At 44.4% G+C, this 11,884-nt stretch overlaps 1 long non-coding RNA gene across 1 annotated transcript in view; it reads right to left on the bottom strand.

Moving 5' to 3' along the window:
- Positions 1 to 10,864: 10,864 nt before the first annotated feature.
- LOC142577793 (uncharacterized) overlaps positions 10,865 to 11,884 on the bottom strand; it is a 15,089-nt gene continuing 14,069 nt past the window's right edge. The window contains exon 3 of the long non-coding RNA XR_012827064.1: positions 10,865 to 11,063. This is a non-coding gene — a long non-coding RNA (uncharacterized LOC142577793). The remainder of the gene's footprint in view (positions 11,064 to 11,884) is intronic.

The raw sequence follows: 11,884 nt of genomic DNA, 5'->3' as shown, positions 1-11,884 counted from the left end.
GCATGGGAGGGTGCGCAGCTTTCGCTAACTTGTGAGCGCAGCCGGTTAACTATTAAAACAGCTGGTGTTCCTACTTTTTCTTTATTTTATTCTTTACCGCGCCTATCTGGTTTTGATATGCTGGCACATCCCGGCTATTACCTAGCCTTCAGGCGTATACGAAACCTCATTTAGAATGCTGATGAGATGGTGCTATAGATAAAACGTCCGCGAAAGCTGTTATGAAGAGATGGTGGCGCTCGTAAGGAGAAGAACGTGCGAACTTTTTAAATGTAGTGCGGGGACACGCTTAGAAACACGACAAACCTGCCATCTCTAATGACGTCAGATGTATTTTTAAAAAATTGTTTGATGGTTCACAGAATACGTTGGTTAGCTTTGACACTTTTAAAAGGTAAAACGTGCAGATAATATCGCTTAGCCATTTTGCGTTAAACTTTGCGCACACAAGGTCCTCACTAATCGCTTAGGCGTTAGTGCCCACTGCACCTGTTGCAAATTACTTTTATTTTGTTCATGTTTCCCAAGACAAAGCCAGCAGCCGAGTGCTTTAGGTATACTTTCTACCCCGTCTAACCAGTTAACTTAGGAAAGTGTCTCTCCTACCGTTTCATCTGGCATCTCGTCGGATTTCATCACAAGAGGACTCTTCAGTAAAAGCGGCGATGAAATGAAAAGCAATAACATTGACGAATTCTCTGCAGGCCTTGTGGTTCGGCGCCGCAGTGATCTAGCTAAGGTCTCACCGCACCCAATTCCGCGAAAAGCGTGTACCCGTGTCGCGCTGATGATTTAGAAATCAGAATTAGAGCGCTAAACAAATGTTCTGCTCTGGATGCAATTGTGCTTGCCCCAAGGTGGACGGATAATTATGCTCGCGGCTTCATGGGAACCAATGGCTCGGTATAACGGCAGAACAGCGACCACAGTGTAGGGCGGTGTGCGTACTCGTGGGATTTATGCGTGCCTGATGCCGCGTCTACTAATCGAATATAGGTTTCCCCGTTCTCTTCAATGAACTACAATAAGTAACTTGTTTATATTTTTTATCCCTTTAGGTACCGGTAAAAAAAAGAAAAAAAAGTACATGTCTGATTATCGTATAATGCAAGACCACGCGAAATATTTTCGCTCAGAAAGGAAAGCTTTACTAGAAAAAAAAGAAAATTTACACTACCGGCGGCGGTTCCCGCCTCAATTCGCGACCGCCTGATCATCCCGCCGCTTCCCAAGAACATGCACCCGACACACAACGCCGGGAGACCTTCAGAAGAAGTTTGGTAACAGCAACGAGGCTGTGTACGTAGACGCGGCGCGATATGGAGGAGGGAGAAGCGCACACGCGATCGCGGTTGTAGACCGCACGGGTAAGTGCCTCGCGAGCGCCACGGTGACCACGGGACACACGGAGGCCGCCGAAGAAGCCGCGATAGCCGTAGCACTCGTCGCGGTGCCGAACGCTGCGATCGTGATCAGCGTCTCGCAGGCGGCAATCCGCGGCTTCGCGCGCGGTCCTGTCTCGCGGGAAGCGGCCCACATACTCCAAATTTCTCACGACGGCGACTCGTCATCGCCCTCGCAACTCCAAAATTCTACGGTCTTCCTCCTCTGGACCACGATGCCCCGTGAGCGGGGCATCGGATCTGCCGGATCGGGACGCTACAACATAAATACAGCAACAAGAAACACACTGGGCGTGGGGTGATCGCCTAACCACGTTCGGAGACCTCACCCCACACTACAGACTCGAAAGACGCACATTCTCGCCACCGCACGATAAATTCAACAGGAACGAGGCCGTAACTTTACGCTTGCTCCAGACACACACCTACCCTAGCCCCTCTATCTTACACCAATGCTATCCGCCTTTATATCCAACAGACGCGTGTAAAACTTGCGGACAAAGAGCAACGCTGCGACACATGCTCTGGGAATGTGCCGGCAACAACGGTAATCAAACCAGCTGCGTTCGCGATGCGTCCATAATCGCGGCCGTTGCCAGAGTACGGGAAGGCTCGAGCTCGCTTCTTCCCGACGCCGCCCCGGATGCGGGAGCCGCCGGGGACCTTCTCCGTAGGCGTTGTCGCCGCTGGGAGCCGGCTATCAAAAATTCAGAGCTGGCAGACCATCTCTGGGCCGTCCGGCAAGCCGAAGATGCCGCCCGACTCCAAGGACTTCGAGCCGCCACCTGAGGCCACCACAGCAAGAACTGCCGGACTATTCTTCAATAATGTTTCTTCTTCTTCTTCTTCTTCTTCTTACACTACCAAAAGTGGGCGTGACTTCGCACAGGCGTTTTCATGCCCTCAACGTAACGTGCAAATAGTTCTGATGATAATATAAAGCAAGACCATGCACGAAATTTGTATTCTAATTACCATTGATATTATTGGTCTTAAGATTGATTAAATTGCCCATGATTGTTGATTATATTTTTTTACTTGTCAGTTCAAACGTGGCACCTATTTATGCCAAAATAAATATGTTTGCTGGAAACATATGCGTCTGCTCTTGACTAACTGATATTCGATACGTACTATTCGTTGTCGATTCGTACTCAAAAAAATTTACATTCTCCCACCTCTAATTTACAGGCAATTAAGCTAAAACGTTATATTGCTGCGTCAACCGCTATAAGCTGAACGAACGTAGTTAGAACCACTGAAGCATGGTGGAGGGTCTTCGGAACAAGCAAGGAAAGAATGCGACTGTGCAAGCCGCGCAGACTGGAACCGTCAAGAATGACGTGCTACTCGCACCGTTCTGTGTAATCATTTGTGGTACATTCGACTGGTTATTACCCCACTCAACCTCTCTTTGAATTGATGCGGTCCTCACCAGAGATTTCAGCCAGAGAAAGCCTCCACCGGCCTAACGTGCTAGGCGCTCACAGAGCAATCGGTGTAGCCCCGTAATCGACTTTCTGTCGAATCGCGTCGTCGCCCTCCCAGGTTGAAGTAGAAGCGCCTGCGGGCACTCTGATCTGAAGCGCGGGGCTGGGATCGAGCAAGAGAATGCGTTTCGGGCGCTCGATTTTCGCCAGCCGAATGCAAACAACACCACTAGAGCACTCTAGAGTGCTCGATGTACCATTACATTACTCTGTTGTGATCACTAGCATCGGCTTCTCCGGTTACCCATTTCTGCCTCAGAAATCAATTAGCGCTATTCTCTGCATGATGCTACCATGCAGACTCATTATTTTAGACTACGTTTGTAATAAAGAACGTTGCCATATTCATAAGGATGTCGAATTGAAAGTGTTTTTGATTCAGTTTCGATTCAGCTTGATTTTAACGAGTGTTAGCAGGTTCAGGGAATATCGCATGCGCTAGGCAATTATAAGCTCAGTATAAGGGTAGCCAATGTAACATCGCGGTTCCTTGTAACATCATGATCGAAGCATCCGAAAGAAAATTTCACACGTTTACTTTGGCTTGAACTAAGAATCAAATGACCCTGAAGTGGGTGCTCAGCCCCAACTCCACCGCGACAAATCATCCGCGGCGAAGTCAAATTATTTGTTGGGCTTACAGTCCCACTTCACAAAATTGTGCAACGGGTAACGAGAACTTCATTGTCAATGCAGCAAACATTTCTGTTGTTGTAGATCTACTGACTATAAGCTATAGCTACGAACCGATTCGGCGCTCAAGAGGAGATTTTCCCCCATTATTATCAGTCAGGTTGAAGCGTTTCCAAGCGTAGTTGTCGACAAACGCTTTCTTCGCTCTAACGTCATGACAATTTTATTGTGGCGATTAATATGTTCTTTCTTTTGGAGTTATGGTTTGCTAATGGCGGCGCTTATGACGTTCCTTGGCTTAGAAGTGCGAAACCTCGCAAGCGCGTACTTCAGCACGTATTTTATTTTAGTTTTTTTTATGTGGAATCAGAGAAGCACCTTGCACATCGCATGCAGTAGCCACTCGAAAGAAGTTTTTTTTAATATCAGAGCTGTAAAATCTACAGAAGAATTCCACGTGCAAGCTGGCACAAGTGGTTACCCTAAATGTTTACCCTCTCCTCATACTACTTCAACGTCGACAGGTGAGACAGCGGGAGTTAGCTAAGCGTTCTGATTAACTTTACGGTGAACAAGGCTGTATAAGGGACCGCCGAACTATGCTTATGCCTTGTTCATGTCAAGGAAGTACAGAGCTCTATGAAAGTTGTCATCGGTTTTAACATCTTTCTTGCTTTCGTTTTATTTCTCTCAGAATCACTTGATGTCATAGCTTTAATCCTAATGCCCTGAGGTAATATTTTGCCTTGTCGGTAAACCGTGTTAACGATGTACGAAAAAAATACATGGAAAGTTTTTGAATCGCAACTTCAACTCACGTTTGTGAAAAAAATTGTTATCCAAGTGCCGCGTTCATTGGTTAATTCTGTCATGCTTCATTTCTTCCCTTTCATACGTGTAATATGGGAAGAATAGGTTGCTGAAGCTAAAGAAAACTTTTCCTTTCCACAGGCTTAGCGCCAGTTAGATTCTTTTCTATGTTCACGCCCAGATAAGCCCACATTTCCATTACCGGCTGAAAATCAAGGCAACCAGGAAAATATTTTTTTTTTGTTTCCTGGCAAGGAAAACAGAGGTTCGCGCTGGGACATTGTTGGTGATGTAGTTAATACGGCCCTCTTTACAGTGACTCGTCCGTCTTGTGTTTTTTATAATTGTATCATAAGAAATACAGCTATCCATTCAATGTAGCAGCTCGTTAAAAAAATAAATTGTGGGGTTTACGTGCCAAAACCAGAACCTTATTATGAGGCAAGTCGTAGTGGGAGACTCCGGAAATTTGGCCACCTGGGTTTTTTTTAACTTGCACCCAAACCTAAGTACACAGGTGTTTTCACACTTCGCCTCCATCAAAACGTGGTCACCGTGGCCGGGATTTGATGCCGCGTCAGCTTGCTTAGCAGCGCAAAACCATAGCGACTAAGCAACTACGCCGATGATGTAGCAGTTCGTCAGAGAGGGCGAGGTATAGGTTTTGTCGATGTCTTGCATACATTAGGCACCGATATGCGTCGGCAACATTACTGAGCTGCTCATCCACTCACAACATGTATGGATATATAAGAAAAGGCGTTACTTATAAATACAATGTGCGCTGGGGTTTTTCTAAGCTCTTTCTTTTTTCACATTATCCATGCCTTTTCTTAGTACATTTTATGTATTAGGTAATGTAAGAAGTTCGCTTTCGACGCAAGTTTGTATGTGTATACTTTGGGAATAACAAACCTAATTGTTCACAACGGCACCGCTGATGATAATGACATAGGCCGTTCACAGCAACAGCCAAAACTTACTTTTTGCTTAACTGTTGTTCAGAAGGTATGGCATAATCCGTGTAGCGAACGAAGAAAAGCAGAACTTGTTCAAAGACTAATTTATTTAGTACTTATCCTCTCAAATGACGCAATATATGCTCACTGCAAATCACAAAACAAATAAATTGATCCTGTGGGGGCTCCACGTTTATGGAGAACGTCACACAGCACTAACCGACCAAAGACCCCTCCTTTTCGTACGGTGAGTTCTGTCGCTATAATCATTAAGCAGTAGATGAAGAAATTTGTACTAAACTCGTGGTTATAAAGATTAAACTACATCCACCTGTGACATGTGACAACGTGAAATCAAATAGATTATCCGATACCGACACAGCAAGTTGTAGTGTGCATACATTTTTATGCGGAAAAGTATTCCCAGAATAACTATTGAGTTAATGTTGACAGAAACAAAAAAATGCTACGTGTTCGTAAAATTTCCACGTTTGTGCACTCCTGGAAATGTAAGGCAAGCAATATCCATGTAGGCGGAGACAAGATAAAAGCAGTCTTCAGAAATGCAATTTCTGTGCAAATGTATTCATGCATCACGTCCGCTGTAAGCTGCATCCATGCCTTCTATTTCATGAATGCATTTGATGTTGCTTCCATGTTCCATCGACGCGAATATCCTAACCTTATTTTCATGCCCTGACTACGAGATTACTGTAACGAGCAATGTACAGGAACAAAAATCTTCACTGGCAAATACAAAAACGTTTTACCAGGTCAGGAGGTTTAGGAAACCGCATCTTCATGGCGAAAGTGCGGAAGATAAAACAAAGAAACATGGGCATCGAATAATACCTAAAATTAATATTATTCTGACCACGACAGCCATAAAAGCGAAAAGAAGTAAGCATCAGTTTATTCTGCAGTGGCAGCACCGCAAACCAGTGACAGGATTTCTTCTAGACTGTGCGATTCTAGTGTAGAAAAGCAGAAAGCAAGACATTTAGGACAACGTTGCGGAAAAACGGAACTCGCCCTTGCTTTTACTGGTTTTCTCGCGCTGACGAAAAGGAATGCCATGGGCCAGGTGTCGCTGCAAAAGATGGCGTCTCCGGATGGTTGCTTTGTTGGGAGTGCCTCAGCAAAAAAGAAAGAGAGAATGAAACCGTGGCAACCGTGCGCCTGCGCTGAGGGTCAAGGGTGACGAAAGCACGGTGCCGTCCACCAAGGCAGCACGTACGGTACGAATAAGCAGCCTCGATGTTTCAGGATGGGGCGACAGCAGGAAAGCTGCATTCGTGCCCATAGAGGACACAATGCAGACGCCTGAGAGGCCTGCTGACGCCACTATTTCTTATACGAGAGGAGTGGAGATCTGGAAGAATCGAGCACGAGTCCCCCCGTGGACACTAGATCGGCGGCACTAAGCATGGATCATCGAGAACCCAAGGCACATATTTGGTTGTCTCCCAGGGGACGTGCTAGACGTATACTCGTATTTATATATATATATATATATATATATATATATATATATATATATATATATATATATATATATATATATATATATATATATATATATATATATGCCCCAGAGATATTTGGCAATGATTCAATTTCTGTTTCTCTGCTGAAGTGCTTGGGTGATCGAAGTGAGTGTAGCATTCGGCCGACTGCAAGTTATTTTATCTTTCCCTTACGCGGTCGTTTTCCTATTCTGAATTATTGGCAAGGCTTCTGCCTTTTCCACAGTGTCAGTATTGCAAAATAAAAGGAATGAGAAAATAAAACAGCCACTCGAGTACAACGGAAGCTTCGATGGACGCGGCGCAAGACTGCAAAGTATGTGCTCAGCTCCATAGCAGGATCAATCCGCGAGAATTATGCCGCCGACATCAGAAAATACATGTGTAGTGTGTGTGTTTTGAATGAAAATAGAAAGCGGAAACGCAGTTTTTGAATGGATTCTCTTGAAATACATAAAGAAAGAAAGTTGGTTCGGTGTGTCACGAGTACACCCGAGAGATGTGAGAATGGAGAGTTTTGTGCCCTGATTACGGGCAAAATGCGCCCGATCAATAAGCAGGGGGGCTCTTTACGTAAAAGTTAAGATTCACATTTATAGAGGGATATCATGAGCCGAATCGCCGCTTTGGAAATTATTGCCTTTGTTCATTTTAAACTGCTGCAGATGCTGTTCTTCGTTCTTCATAATTTGCCTTATAACTTATTTGGACACTGTGATCCGTATCAGGATATGTGGGCCACCAGAAATTGTCACACACAAACACACACACACACACACACACACACACACACACACACACACACACACACACACACACACACACACACACACACACACACACACACACACACACACGCATATTATATATATATATATATATATATATATATCAGATAATAATAGAGACGGTATGCACTTTCATTCTTCGATGTTTCTTTTCAAGCACTGGAAAAGACCAGCGATCAGTAACTGCATACGATGGCGGCGTGATAATGAAATGGCAGCGCGGTCAAGGCGACAGAATGAGGACGGTGGAACAGTGACGATGGCATGGCAACGAAGCAATTCTCACACGGAAAGAACGCGATAAAACGACGACGGCGAAATGACGTCGACGGCATGAAGGCGACGGCATGAAGGCGACGGCACGTTTATGTTAGAGCTCACGACCGCCCCTGCGTACATGAACTACCACCCCGGGTCACCTCGGTTTGCACAACATCGGATGCCGGTTAGCGTCACATGCGGTACCGTGTAATCGATACCGTGCGGTATCGTGTAAGGTAGCATCGACTAATATATCTGCTGAAGTATCGACCGAACGAGTAGTATACAGCAACCGAAAGCAGTATAGGCGTGCCAAACCCAGAATCGCGAACTTGGGTAAAAAAAAAAAGACTTTTGAAATACGATTTTCATTTCCTCTGTTAGCATAAGAAATCTGTTACTGTGAAATTCTGCTACCGTGAAAGTTTTTTAAAGAAATGCTTGAGCAGTCTAAACTATTTTTTGCGTCTGTTTAGTATGCCATTATAGTTTATGAAAAGTGTTTCGCGCAGAATCGAAGACCGCCAAAGATGAGAAATAGCCATCATACGCTACTTTTATTGTGCCGCAGAAGAGCATATATCAGGAGCACATAAAGCTTGCCTATGGGAAAAAAATATCAATAGGCTGGCAGTGTTGTACTTAGTGAAAAAGCAATGCGTGATAACTATTTTCAGAAAAAGATGCTCAATAAGTACGGGAAGAAATTGGTTAGGCCTGATTGAGCGAGCAGATAATTTATTCAGCTTGCCGTTTCTTGCGTTGGTTTTACCTTACATAGCCAATCTATTGTATCCTGCAATGCACATATGCCATCTCTAAAGTAGGCAATTTCGCACCGCAGCTATAGGAAGCAGCCGTATCTCGCTGCGCCGCTCGCATCATCTAGATGGCTAAAATCGAAACCTTAGACAAGGGATGCAAACTGTCTTCATTCATGGCACCTTTTATTTTCTCGCTGTATCTTTCTTTTTCCCGCAGGCTTAATTTCCATCTATTTTCACTCGTTTCCCTATTGTTTTCGTAATAGGGTTACGTTGTGTCTTTCGGTAGAATATTTCCATGGTGCAATATATGCGTCTGCATGTAGCACGTACTTGCATAACTATCTGTCGATAGCGTGCGCAGGATGTGTTAATCTTTAAAAGAATTCAGGAACAGCTACAGTTTTCATCAGTGATTCGTTCATGTTCTGCCCTTTTTGGTTGTTCCCGTTAGAATATTCATCAGCTCATAAGACTGAGCCTGTTCAGATCTGGCATGACGCAATCGCCTTGAGGATGGTGAGTGGCAATATTATGAAGTAGTCACATAGACGAAAACTCTTGGAACTTACGTTGTAATAAGGTCTGTCCAGGTTGAAAAAAAAGTGCACTAGCAACAGCCTGCAATTGTAAGCCGTAGAAAGGAAGTATAATGTCTAATATGTTCATAAATTTGACGCACGCAGATGAAGAGTTTTGTTTGTGCAAGGCTTGCGAAGCTGTCGCTATTGATTTCCTTATGGTTTGTTCTGGATGGAACAATACAAGGCATGAATGTGAATGTAGATAAATGGTATCGTGATCTTGCACAGTATGAAGTATATATTTTTTTGCGATAGAATAACCAGGCACTGAAGGTTTACTGATGACCGCAGTTTCGTACCGATAACACTCACTATGCACAATAGAAAATAAAAATTAAAAAAGAACGCATGACGATCTTAACTTGAGAGCACCGTCGTTTCGAAGGGCATGGGTGACAGAACTGTCGATATGAAAGAATAACAGCCACAATTCTGAAGAACTCATTTACTGCGCACGATTTTACGCACATCTTCGATTTTCTTAAAGTGCAGGCGTGAGCGCGACGATGAATGCCGTGGAAATGCCCACATTGGTACCATCGTCGGCAAAAGGCCAATGACATATTTGTGTGGCTGTGTCGGCATATTTCTTGCTTGGGCGTGGCCATAAAGACGCTTTCATGCATGGGGAATCACGCCCACGCCGTATGTTTTACCGTGGGCGTGCCTTCATCCAACATCAAGCTATGGCGCACACTGCTCCGATAACATGAATAGTTCCGGTAGTGCAGAGATATTTGCGTGCATTTAGGATAAAGGAAAATTGATTCAGTGATTATTTCGGCTCTGTACTTATTTACTGCAAAAGCCACATACTCCCACTGCGACTACGTGGATCTCATGTTTGCTTGCCTGCTATATCCGCAATCATACGTCCTCCCACGCTACTGAGGATTGGTAATTTAAGCTGAGTGGTGCGTCGTATAAAAATGCATTAATTTAAACTTACAATCGAAAAGAAATTTTCAAATTACATGTAATATTGAATTTACAATCATACAATCTTTGATATTACAGAAAAAAATGCGTAATAGAAAAAAAAATTGAGACTTCTTTTTACGGTGTGCGCAAGTTACATTCTCTATGACATGTTTTCAAGTTCGGAGTATGCCCGTGGACAGAAAGGTAGAGTGTCAGATTTCCCATATTTAAGTAGTATAGATATGTTTAGCTGGCCTCTATAGTTTTACGGAACCTTTTTGGTACTTTTTAGACAAGAGGGTTATGCAATATTTCTATATGTTTTTGTAAAAGGAGATTCAACATTTTACTGATCGATTTTATGGCCACAATTTTGTTGCCCAGTGCTTATTTTTGTTTCTTTTGTATGTTATAATGGTGAGGTTGCGTTGTTAGTGTAAAAGGTTTCGAGAAATTGTGAACGTAGTTTTATTGTCTGTTTCCATTATTCAGTAGTGTAACGCCCAAGCACCTGCTTGCCTAGTGTATTGGCAACATGGAATTCGCGGTTAACTTTGAAACACATTTTCTTTAGACCGTTTTTTAAGCTCAAAGTTTGTGGAAGCCACTGTCGGGCCTCGCGCCCGCTGCGCGAGCCTGCTGGACGGCTCGTTGCTGGTCTTGTAGGAGCGGGCTTCGTATGGCCTTATGCCACTTGTCGGAGGTGGAGTCGGGCGGAGCGTTTCTGCACTCCCAGAGCACGTGTGCGAGTGTCGCCGTGACCCCGCACGAAGGGCACGCGTCGTCTGGGTAGACGTCCGGCTCGCGCAGCTGCCACCAGGTGCTCCCTGTCAGTCCCTCCGTGGGAGACGCCCACTGCGCGCTAAGGTGCGTCCTGCAGGACCTTTAATAAAGTTTGTCCAATCCAATCCACTGTCGGGCCTTCTGGGGATGAAGAAGGGGCTGGGTTAAGGACCTCTTGCTTTGCGAGCTCAAAGAGTTGTTTTGAAGGCTTCGCCTAGGGATTAATGAAATCAGAGGACAAAGCTTCTACTACGACTGATGTGACAAGCGAACTGACGCAGGTCCACTGCTTCTGACGAATCTGTTCCCCTGCACAATTGCAGTGCATCTGCATCGGGCACTAATCTGCTGAGAGTACTGTGTGCTACTCCGCAGGAACTACGGGGCCTTGTCGCTGCTACGTCACTGTCAGCATTCCCACCGTCAGTGCTTTCGGTGATGTTTTCTGCAAACCTCCTGAATATGATTTAGATATGTGCAATCTTTGAGGCTTATCATTGTCGTTGTCATGTACGACTCCTTTGCGCCACCGAGCCTGGGTTCCAGAGGATGAAAGCGAAGATTTGCATGCAACCACACCACATTTTTATCAAGAACGAGTCATATGCGATGAACATAATGTCATCCTCGTGCAGTATTGCTTGTTCTGGCAAGTTAATTACATACAAAGGCTGCATCACACTTGGAGTATGTGTGGAGCACAATACCTGGTTGTAAGAGCCCAGCACAACAGTGCTGGGCTAATAATATCAGTACATTATTATCAATATTAATGAGGCATTAAGCACTACTTTGTGTTTCTGTGAAACCACAGAGGCTAGTGTAAATATTTAAAAAAGTAAAGAGTTTGACTACGCATGTGGGCTTCAACTCTATCTGTGTTTTTGAATATTCATTGGAATTAATCTCTCCCACGACATATCGCTGTGCCTCTCGATTACTTTCGTAATAGTGGTCCTCAT

Source organism: Dermacentor variabilis, chromosome 4 (assembly GCF_050947875.1).
Source record: "Dermacentor variabilis isolate Ectoservices chromosome 4, ASM5094787v1, whole genome shotgun sequence".
NCBI lineage: Eukaryota > Metazoa > Arthropoda > Arachnida > Ixodida > Ixodidae > Dermacentor > Dermacentor variabilis.
This window is presented reverse-complemented; position numbering and strand designations above follow the sequence as displayed.